The sequence below is a fragment of the Salvelinus sp. IW2-2015 genome, linkage group LG3, assembly GCF_002910315.2.
Source record: "Salvelinus sp. IW2-2015 linkage group LG3, ASM291031v2, whole genome shotgun sequence".
Lineage (NCBI taxonomy): Eukaryota > Metazoa > Chordata > Actinopteri > Salmoniformes > Salmonidae > Salvelinus > Salvelinus sp. IW2-2015.
The window spans coordinates 34,621,700-34,633,541 of NC_036840.1; the positions used below are offsets into that span (position 1 = coordinate 34,621,700).

Sequence of the window (11,842 nt, forward strand, 5' to 3'; positions counted from 1 at the left end):
GAATAACTTGCTGAGCCTTAACGCCCTCCATTTTGACCCGCTGTTATTCCTGTGTTCTTGGCCGTTTTGCTGCTCAGTCAGCTTTAATGTATTAATTTAGGACAAAAACCACTCTCCCTCCTCTCTCAATCACTCCATCACTATTACCTCCCTCAGGTAGCCTGACAATCAATCCATATTTTGTGTCAGAAAACGTCATTTTTTAAATAATGTGATATTTGTGTCTATTACCAAGGTATTGAATCCTATTATACAACGGTTGGGTCTAATCCTGAATGCTGAGTGGTTAAATCTGCATTCCAGCCGGTGTCTATTCCACAAGTTACCACTGGCTAAATCTATGACGTTTAAATGCCTATTTACTCTGTTCCGTCTGACTCCGCAATCCACTGTCTCATCAACCCAGCCATGCAATTTATAAAAAGCATCTAGACATTATCTCACATTTCTTTTAGACTAACATTGTTACATTTCCAATGGTGAATGAAGGAGTCAGGCGCAGAGAGCAGGGTAGTTTCGAGCAAGTGGATATACTTTAATATTCCAAAATAGAATATAAACGAGACGGCTACGCCACACAACAAAAGGGYGCGTCAACATCCAGTCCACAATTAACAAGGACAAAATCCACACGAATACAAACACCACAAACAGAATAACAAGCCCGCACAAAAGCCAGCGGGCCTACTGCCCTTAAATAGCCTACCCACAAAACTAAACTCAAAACAGATGCACCCAATCAGCCCAAACTAACAGAAACAAAAAGAAGAGAATCGATGGCAGCTAGTAGGCCGGTGACGATGACCGCCGAGCGCCGCCCGAACAGGAAGAGGCACCATCTTCGGCGGGATTCGTGACAAACATTTAGTTTTCAACAGTGGAGATGTGTATAAACCTTGCTGTTTGTCTCTCTGACATTTGCAACATTGTTTCAATATTCAAATTCGTTCTCCAGCTGTCCCATAGTAATGAACGTGTTGGGAGTCGGGACTAACCAGACAAATCAAAATCAAATCACATTTTATTTGTCAAATGCGCCGAATACAACAGGTGTAGACCTTACAGTGAAATTCTTACTTACAAGCCCTTAACCAACAATGCAGTTTTAAGAAAATACCAAAAAAAAAGTAAGAGGTAAGAATAACAAATAATTAAAGAGCAGCAGTAAATAACAATAGCGGCGCTATATACAGGGGTTACCGGTACATAGTCAATGTGCTGGGGCACCGGTGTAGAGGTAATTGAGGTAATATGTATTAAAGTTATTAAAGTGACTATGCATAGATAATAACAGAGAGTAGCAGCAGTGTAGAATGGGGTGGGGGGGGCAATGGAAATAGTCTGGGTAGCCATTTGATTAGATGTTCAGGAATCTTATGGCTTGCGGGAAGAAGCTGTTTAGAAGCCTCTTGGACCTAGACTTTGGTTGCTCTGGTACTGCTTGTCGTGCGGTAGCAGAGAGAACAGTCTGTGACTAGGGTGGCTGGAGTCTTTGACAATTTTTAGGGCCTTCCTCTGACACCGCCTGGTATAGAGGTCATGGATGGCATGAAGCTTGGTCCTGGTGATGTACTGTGCCGTACGCACTCCCTCTGTAGTGCCTGCGCGTCGGAGGCCGAGCAGTTGCCATACCAGGCAGTGATGGTAACCCGTCAGGATGCTCTCGATGGTGCAGCTGTAAAACCTTTTGAGGATCTGACGACCCATGCCAAATCTTTTCAGTCTCCTGAGGGGGAAAAGTTTTGGCGTGCCCTCTTCACGACTGTTCTTGGTGTGCTTGGACCATGTTACAGACAGACAGGCAGCGTTTCTCAGCCTGTCGAAATCATGAATCAGCTGCATCAGTTTTATGGATATATACAGAAATATCAATGAGAGATCAGGTCAGATGAAAACCAAGTGCAGCTAGTTTTCAGTCTTTCCAGCTTCAGTTTGAAGTGATTGTGTTTGAGTTGTTGGCTAGATCCTCTGAACAACAATGTCTTGACGAGTGAGCACATTTTCTATGCAGGCGAAATTGCGCCTCATTAGCTCATTGTTATGGATGTATCAAATAAAAATGTCACTAGAAAACAGCTTAAAAAATGCAAAAGCAGCTACTTTGTTGTTTTTCTGGCTGCCTGTTTGACGTGACTGTAAGTTAGCCGTAGTTGGCTTGCTAGCGAAGAGATAAGAACTTGCCAGCCAGTATGGCAATGGACATATAAAACCAACGACTGGTCCTGGTGGTTACTAGCGTACCTGGGGCGGCAGGTAACCAGTGGTACTAGGCTAATGGGCGGCAGGTAACCCAGTGGTTACTAGGCTACCTGGGCGCAGGTAACCCAGTGGTCACTAGGCTACTGGCGGCAGGGTAACCTAGGTTACTAGGCTACCTGGGGCGGCAGGTAACCCAGTGGTACTAGGCTAACTGGGCGTCAGGTAACCAGTGGTTACTAGGCTACCTGGGCGGCAGGTAACCCAGTGGTTACTAGGCTACCTGGGCGGCAGTAACCCAGTGGTTACTAGGCTACCTGGGGCGGCAGGTAAACCCAGTGGTACTAGGCTACCTGGGGCGGCAGTAACCCAGTGGTACTAGGCTAACTGGGGCTGGCAGGTAACCCAGTGGTTACTAGGCTACCTGGGCCGCAGGTAACCCAGTCGTCACTAGGCTACCTGGGCGGCAGGTAACCAGTGGTACTAGGCTACCTGGGCGGCAGGTAACCCAGTGGTCACTAGGCTAACTGGGGCGTCAGGTAACCTAGTGGTTACTAGGCTACTGGGCGGCAGAACCGTGGTACTAGCTACCTGGGCGGCAGGTAAACCCAGTGGCTTACTAGGCTACCTGGGGCGGCAGTTAACCCAGTGGTTACTAGGCTACCTGGGGCGGCAGGTACCCAGTGGTTACTAGGCTACCTGGGGCGGCAGGTAACCCAGTGGTTACTAGGCTACCTGGGCGCAAGTAACCCAGTGTTACTAGGCTACCTGGGCGGCAGGTAACTAGTGGTTACTAGGCTACCTGGGCGGCAGGTAACCCTAGTGGTCTTACTAGGCTACCTGGGCGCAAGTAACCCAGTGGTTACTAGGCTACCTGGGGCGGCAGGTAACCCAGTGGTTACTAGGCTACCTGGGCGGCAGGTAACCAGTGGTTACTAGGCTACCTGGGGGCAGGTAACCTAGTGGTTACAGGCTACCTGGGCGGCAGGTAACCCAGTGGTTACTAGGCTACCTGGCGGCAGCTACCCAGGTGTACTAGGCTACCTGGGGCGCGCAGGTAACCTAGTGGATTAGAGCGTGGACTAGTAAACCAAATGGTTTCTAGATCAAATCCCCAACTGACAAGGTAAAATCTGTCGTTCTGCCCCTGAACAAGCAGTTAACCCACTGTTCCTAGGCCGTGACTAAATAAGAATTTGTTCTTAAACTTTGCCTCGTTAAATAAAAAATAATTATACTCCACTGTTGACCTTGAGCCGTGTGTGTTTCATGTGAGGTTGGGGGGTTGTTTTATGTGTGTGTTGTGTGTGGTGGTTTGCAGTTGTTTTGTATCCCCTGTGTGTATCACAGGAGGTTGTGGGCACCTAATTGTGGAGGATGGGCTTGTGGTAATGCGTGGAGTGGAATAGGTGGAATGGTATTAAATACATCAAAACACATGGTTTGATACCTATTCCCTTCGCTCTGTTTCAGCCATTATTATGAGCTTCCTCCCCTCAGCAGCCTCCACTGGTACTGTTTGTATGAACCGTTGTGTGTGTGTGTGTGTGTGTGTGTGTGTGTGTGTTGTTGTGTTGTGTGTGTGTGTGTGTGTGTGTGTGTGTGTGTGTGTGTGTGTGTGTTGTGTTGTGTGTGTGTGTGTGTGTGTGTGAATGATAGAGTCTGCAGAGCATGTGTGTGATGATGAACATCTGTGTGTTTTCTACAGGACGGCCTCACACCTCTACACTGTGCAGCCAGGATGGACATGACCAAGCAGTGGAGCTATTGCTGGAGAGAGGAGCACCTATGCTGGCTAGACCAAGGTACCACACAGCACACAGGAACATACACACACACAACACATGGCACACTACACACAACATGGACAGACACACACACACACATGGAGACACACACACACCACTCCCTCTCCTGAAATCTTCTCTCTCTCTGTAGAACGGTCTGTCTCCTCTCCACATGTCGTCTCAGGGTGACCACGTTGAGTGTGTCAAGCACCTGCTGCAGCACAAGGCGCCTGTTTGATGATGTCACACTGGACTACCTGACGCGCTGCACGTCGCCGCCCACTGCGGTCACTACAGAGTCACCAAGCTGCTGCTGGACAAAGAGGGCCAACCCAACGCTCGAGCGCTGGTAATACTCACGCTCCTATACCCACTAATACAATCACGGTCATTACAAGGACCATTACTGCAGGCCAATATGGTTCCTGGCCATTTTGACCTTTGTCTCAAAGAGACAAACAAAGTGTTGGAGTGAAAATAAGATGGCCTCTCATGTATGTCTCAACATGTCAACATGTCCCTACATGTGTATGTAGGTGTGTTTCATACATCATGTGTCTGGTGTGTGTGTCTGTCAGAATGGTTTCACCCCGCTACACATCGCCTGAAGAAGAACCGAGTGAAGGTGATGGAGCTGCTGGTCAAGTATGGAGCATCTATCCAGGCCATTGACAGAGGTACGAGACTGTGGTCAGTCTGGCCACTTCAGATATGGTTTTTGAACTTTTTCATTACAACAAGCTTGCAATATACACACAAGTACAACTACACCAGATTACACTGTTTACCATGCAACCACACACCCCTTTACTCTAAACTGTTGTTACTGTCCTGTTGATGTACTGTCTGTTAGTACTGTCCTGTTGATGTACTGTCCTGTATTTACTGTCCTGTTGAATGTACTGTCCTGTTTGAGTTACTGTCCTGTTTGATGTACTGTCCTGTTGATTACTGTCCTGTCCTGTTGATGTACTGTCCTGTCCTGTTGATGTACTGTCCTGTTGATGGACTGTCCTGTTGATGTACTGTCCTCGTTGATGTACTGTCCTGTTGATGTTACTGTCCTGTTGATATTACTGTCCTGTTGATGTACTGTCCTGTTGATTTACTGTCCTGTTGATGTACTGTCCTGTTGATGGGGTCCTGTTGATGTACTGTCCTTGATGTAATCCTGTTGATGTACTTCCTGTTGAAGATACTGTCCTGTTTATGTGGGGTCCCTGTTATGATGTGGGGGGTCCTGTTGATGTTACTGTCCTGTTGATGTACTGTCCTGTTGATTATGGCCTGTTGTGTGCCGTCCAGTAACTTTTTTGACCAGAACTGGCTTCACATGCATGAACGGTGATAATACTTTGTAATGATGAAAACCCCCTCCTCCCTCCCCTCCCTCCCTCCCTCCTCCCTCCCTCCCTCCCCTCCCTCCCTCCCTCCCTCCTCCCTCCCTCCCTCCCTCCCTCCCTCCCTCCCTCCCTCCCTCTTCTCTCTCTCTCTCTCTCTCTCTGTCTCTCTGTCTCTCTCTCTCTCTGTTTCCCTCCCTCTCTCTCTCCCATCCCTCTCTCTTTCTCTCTCTCTCCCTTCCTCCAGTCTGGCCTGACTCCCGTTCACGTAGCAGCCTTCATGGGTCACCTCAACATCGTCCTGCTGCTGCTACAGAACGGAGCCTCGCCTGACATTAGCAACATTGTGAGTGATGGGGGTTAACGTCAGGACAGGTGGGTGTGAGTGTACCTGTACGTGTGTGTGTGTGTGTGTGTGTGTGTGTGTGTGTGTGTGTGTGTGTGTGTGTGTGCATCTGTGCACATGTATGCTTCTCCTGATCCAGGTGTATGTTGTGTGCAGCGTGGGGAGACTGCTCTACACATGGCATCCAGGGCAGGACAAGTGGAGGTGGTGCGCTGTCTGCTGAGGAACGGAGCCATGGTGGACGCTAGAGCCAGGGTAACACACATTATCACAATACACACAACTCACCACTCCGCTCCCACTTAGTACTGGTACTCACCATTCCCCTCCCACTTAGTACTACTCTACTCTACTCTCTACGCTGCTCTATACTCTATTCCATACTACTCTATAATCTACTATAAACTCTACATTCTATACTATGCTCTATACTCTACTCTATACTCTATGCTCTGCTCTATACCATACTCCATACTATACTCTATACTCAACTGTATACTATACACTGTACTCTATACTCTACACTATACTATACTCCATCCTTTGTGCTCTAATCTATACTCTATAATCCACTCTATACCCTACTATATAATCTACCATATACTCTGATCTATACTCTACTCTATACTCTATACTCTATACTCTACTCTACTCTACACCATACCATACTCTATACTCTATACTCTACCCTATGCTATAATATATACTCTACACTCTACTCCACACTATACGCCATACTATATACTCTATACTCCACTCTATGCTATACTATATACCCCACACTCTACTCTACACTATACTCCATCCTCTATACTATACTCTATACTCTACTCTATACTCTATACTCAACTCTATGCTCTACTCCATATAATACGCTATACTCTACTCTATACTATACCCTATACTCTAATATATACTCTATACTCTACTCTATGCTCTGCTCTATACTCTAATCTATAATCCATACTCTACTCTACAGTCTATTCCATATAATACGCTATACTCTACTTTATACTCTACAATCTACTCTATGCTCTACTCCATATAATACTCTATACTATACTCTATACGATACTCTATACTCGACTCAATGCTCTGCTCTATACTCTACTCTATAATCTGCTCTATACTCTACTCTATACTCTACTCTATACTCCACTCTATACTCTGATCTATACTCTACTCTATACTCTGCTCTATACTCTACTCTATACTCTACTCTATACTCTACTCTATACTCCACTCAATACTCTACTATATACTCTACTCCATACGCTGCTTTATACTCCACTCTATACTCTACTATATACCCCACTCTATACTCTACTCTATACTCTACTCTATACTCTACTTTATAATCAACTCTATACTCTACTCTATACTATACTCTATCCTATACTCTACTCTATACTCTGCTCTATGCTCCGCTCTATACTCTACTTTATATTATACTCTATACTCTATACTATACTCTGTACTATACTCTATACTCTGTGCTCTATACTCTACTCTATACTCTCTTCTATACTCTATGCTCTATGTTCTATACTCTACTCTATACTCTCTTCTATGCCCTACGTTTTACTCTACTCTACTCAATACTTTAATCTACTCCTCTCCTCTCCTCTCCTCTCCTCTCCTCTCCTCTCCTCTACTCTACTCTACTCTACTCTACTCTACTCTACTCTACTCTACTCCAAGAAACCCATTATCACCACATACAGTAACTCCAGGAAAGCGGGGCTGTAAAATAAAGCATTACTACCCTCATTAAACTTCAAGTACTGTAAAAGTCATATCACCCATAGCCTCAATCTCTCTGTGGACGTCTATAATAAAGTACATGTTCTACCCCCTATAACCTCCATGTCTCTGCCCCCACAAGGAGGACCAGACACCCCTCCACATCGCGTCTCGTCTGGGGAAGACTGAGATAGTCCAGTTGCTACTGCAGCATATGGCCCACCCTGACGCCTCCACTACTAACGGATACACACCTCTCCACATCTCAGCCAGGGAGGGACAGCTGGACGTGGCTTCAGTACTGCTGGAGGCAGGCGCCTCACACTCGCTGGCTACTAAGGTGGGTAGAGATAATACACGCACTCACACACACTCACACATACCTACACATATACTCACACACACCTACACACTCACACACACCTACACACACACCTACATTTCTTTGCCTAAGCTCAAGCACACACACACCTGTGCATCTTGGTGTGGTTTTTATGGGGATTTTTTTATGGATGGAATCCATCCCCTTCTTTCTGTGTGGATTATATCATAAATATATCTTGATTGGCTGTATGGCCTCTTTCACAGGCGCAGACTATGGGCCACTGTCAGTGTGACCTGGTTTAATCAATTCATGATTTATGATGCTTTGGAGAACCCCTGGCTTCTTCTCCTGAATTTAGCAAGTAGATGTCGACTTCTGTCACTGAAGGATATTCAACATCCATTGACCCAACGATATATCAGTGCTAATTTATTCATATGCTCTGGGCTCTGAGGTTTATGATGCAGTAAAATGCACCCATCTCTCTCCCTGCTCTCCCTTCTCTCTCTCTCTCTCCCCCTCTTCTTCTCTCTATCTATCTCTCTCTCTCTCCTCCCTTCCCCCTCTTCTCCTTGTCTAATGGGGATAACAGGTGTGGCATTGTTAGCATCAACAACAGGACAGGGACAGCGGTTTGCCCGTTGAACAACATCTTTCTAGACGTGCTCCTCTCTACCTCTGTCCCTAATCGCCTGTGTTTGATCTGTTAGATAGGTGATGTTTTACACCCTATGGATTCTAATCTTTATCTTCTGTTTTTCACAACACCACCATTAGTGCCTCTCATTCTCTTCTTATCTACACGTTGTTTCTGCTCGGATGTGTATTACATCAGAAATGAACCAGCGTTACACAGACAAAAGGATTCCCTCCCTTCATGGGCTGGGTCGTAAACACGGGAGTCATGTGACATGGGAGTCCTATCACAACAGCCTAATGTGACAACGGCTAAAGAGCACCACCTGGTGGCTGCGTTGGCAATATGTCACTGATCAGGTTTTACTCTGTAAATTAGATTTGGGGGTATTACCTATGATTACATTAGCAATGTGGGTGCACAGAGATTTGTTGTTATTGTGCATATTGTTAAATTGCATTATGTTTGGTTCACATACATCATTAGTTGGCTGTGAATTTCTGATCCCTTTGGAAATGACGCTGTTATGAAGTAATTACTTTTGAATATACACTGAGTGTACAAAACATTAAGAACACCTGCTCTTTCCATGACATAGACTGACCAGGTACAATCAGGTGAAAGCTATGATCCCTTATTGATGTCACTTGTTAAATCCACTTCAATCAATGTAGATGAAGGGGAGGAGACAGTTTAATGAAGGATTTTTAAGCCTTGAGGCAATTGAGACATGGATTGTGTATGTGTGCCATTCAAAGGGTGAATGGGCAAGACAAAATATTTAAGTGCCTTTGAACGGGGTATGGTAGTAGGTGCCAGGCGCACTGGTTTGTGTCAAGAACTGCAGCGCTGCCGGGTTTTTTCACGCTCAACAGTTTCCCGTGTGTATCAAGAATGGTCCACCACCCAAAACACATCCAGCCAACTTGACACAACTGTGGGAAGCATTGGAGTCAACATGGGTCAGCATCCCTGTGGAACGCTGTTGACACCTTGTAGAGTCCATTCCCTGACGCATTTAGGGCAAAAGGAGGTGCAACTCAATATAAGGAAGCTGTTCCTAATGTTTTGTACACTCAGTGTATTCCATGAGCCTTATGCACATTGATGAAGATATAGATCGTGTTTGTTTCAGTCATTATTAAATGGTCGTCTGTATGTTGTCTCCATACAGAAAGGATTCACTCCCCTGCATGTGGCATCCAAGTACGGAAGCCTGGATGTGGTCAAACTTCTCCTGAAAAAAACAGCTCCCCCTGATTCTGCTGGGAAGGTAAGCGTCATTACCATAAAACTCAAATTTTTTATCATTGTATAGTTTTGTGTTACAGGGAGAAATAACTACACAGTAGAAAAGTCTATTTCTCACTAGGTGTGTTATATTTTCACAATATCAGACAATGCTCTGACCTATTTTAAATGATGAGGAATAGTCTGATGAGGAATTATCTGATGAGGAATTATCTGATGAGGAATATTCTGATGAGGAATAATCTGATGAGGAATAGTCTGATGAGGAATTATCTGATGAGGAATAATCTGATGAGGAATAGTCTGATGAGGAATAGTCTGATGAGGAATTATCTGATGAAGAATATTCTGATGAGGAATAATCTGATGAGGAATAGTCTGATGAGGAATAGTTTGATGAGGAATTATCTGGCTATATATTTTAAAAGTCTGTTGTTATTTCTGGTTGAGGCTATGTTGTCAGCGAGACTACCGGTAAGCAGAGTTTGATTAAATCAACTTTTACTTTGATTAACTGCTGTTTATTCCTCTACTTTTAGGAAAGACAGATAACAGATATACTTTTTCTTCTTATTCTTTTTGAATAAGGACCCGCCCAGYGATCCTCCTGCTGCTTGCTCTTTAATATAAGCCTCGTTTTCCGTAACAAGCTGTAATAGAGCCCCTATAACTCAGCTTATTTATCATGTGTTGTGTATGTTGACCAGTGTTCTTAATGGCTGCTTGCTCCGCTAACCAGCCTGGTTTAATCCAATCTGCACTCACCTCGTCATCCTTGCAGAATGGCCTCACACCTCTCCATGTCGCAGCACATTATGATCACCAGAAGGTGGCGCTCCTGCTTTTGGACAAAGGGGCCTCCCCCCACACCACCAGAGAGATAATTACCAGTTGTTATTACATTACCGGTTGTTATTAGCATTACTGGTGGTATTACATTACCGTTGTTAATTACGGATTACACGTTGTTATTACATTACCGTTGTTATTACATTCCCGTTGTTACAGGGCTGGATGCTAACTTGAGATATGTGTGTGTAACTCTCATTTTTGGAGAAAATATCACAAAGATATCGACGAGTCTTTTTAGCGTGAAAGCTAACCCCACCTGTTAGGATTCGCCCTTACTGACAGCGTAACTATATTCACTAAAGACCCTAAAAAGTGAGATCTGAAAGGAGAGAACACGAGTAGAAAGACTGACATCAGAGGCCCTGTTCATTGAACCCCTCAGAAAAAGCGAGACATCACGTCTCAGAGAAGAGTGTCAGTCAGTATCTGTGACCAGAGTACGAAGCCTATGTACAATTTTTACTATTCAGTTTGGTTTTAATGTGTGAGTCGTTGAAGAGTGGGTTCAAACCCCCGGCGCGTTACATAAGCAGTTTAAAACCAAGAGGGATGGGAAGATGTAGCCCTACCTTGGTGGGACGTTGACTTCAGTCCCCTTCTCGATGAGCAGGGCGGCCATGTCAGGTGTCCCTCCTGTGAGGCCAGGTGTAGGGGGGTGACCCCCTGCTTGGTCAGGATGTTGGTGTCCGCCCCGTACTGCAGCAGTACCACCGCTATGTCATCTGGTTCTTCTTCGCCGCAATGTGGAGTGGGTGTAGCCATTCTGGAGGGAGAGAGAGAGTGAGAGAGAAAGAAAAAATCAACATACAGTACCTTTAGAGATGTAGTCACTCACTCACTCACTCACTCACTCACTCACTCACTCTACTCACTCACTCACTCACTCACTCACTCACTCACTCACTCACTCACTCATCACTCACTCACTCACTCACTCACTCACTCACTCACTAGTCACTCACTCACTCACTCACTCACTCACCCGCACTGCACTCACTCCTACTCACTCACTCACTCACTCACTCACGCACAAACGCACACAGACAAACGACACACACCACACACACACACATACTCACACACATAAACGCATGCATACCACACACACACACCACACACACACACACACACACACACACACCAACACACACACACAACACACACACACACACACACACACACACACACACACAACAACATACAATATATAGCTTCAATACCACATTGACTGTCCACCCTAGGCTGACCGACCTCTCTCCTCCCACCTGTTTGGGGAGAGTGCCAGAGTGGCCTCATGGAGAGTGCCAGAGTGGCCTCATGGAGAGTGCCAGAGTGGCCTCATGGAGGTCTCACCTTGGCCGTGGT

At 45.5% G+C, this 11,842-nt stretch overlaps 1 pseudogene; it reads left to right on the plus strand.

The window, feature by feature from the left end:
• LOC111980852 (ankyrin-2-like) overlaps window positions 1–11,842 on the plus strand; it is a 371,288-nt pseudogene that overhangs the window by 275,835 nt on the left and 83,611 nt on the right.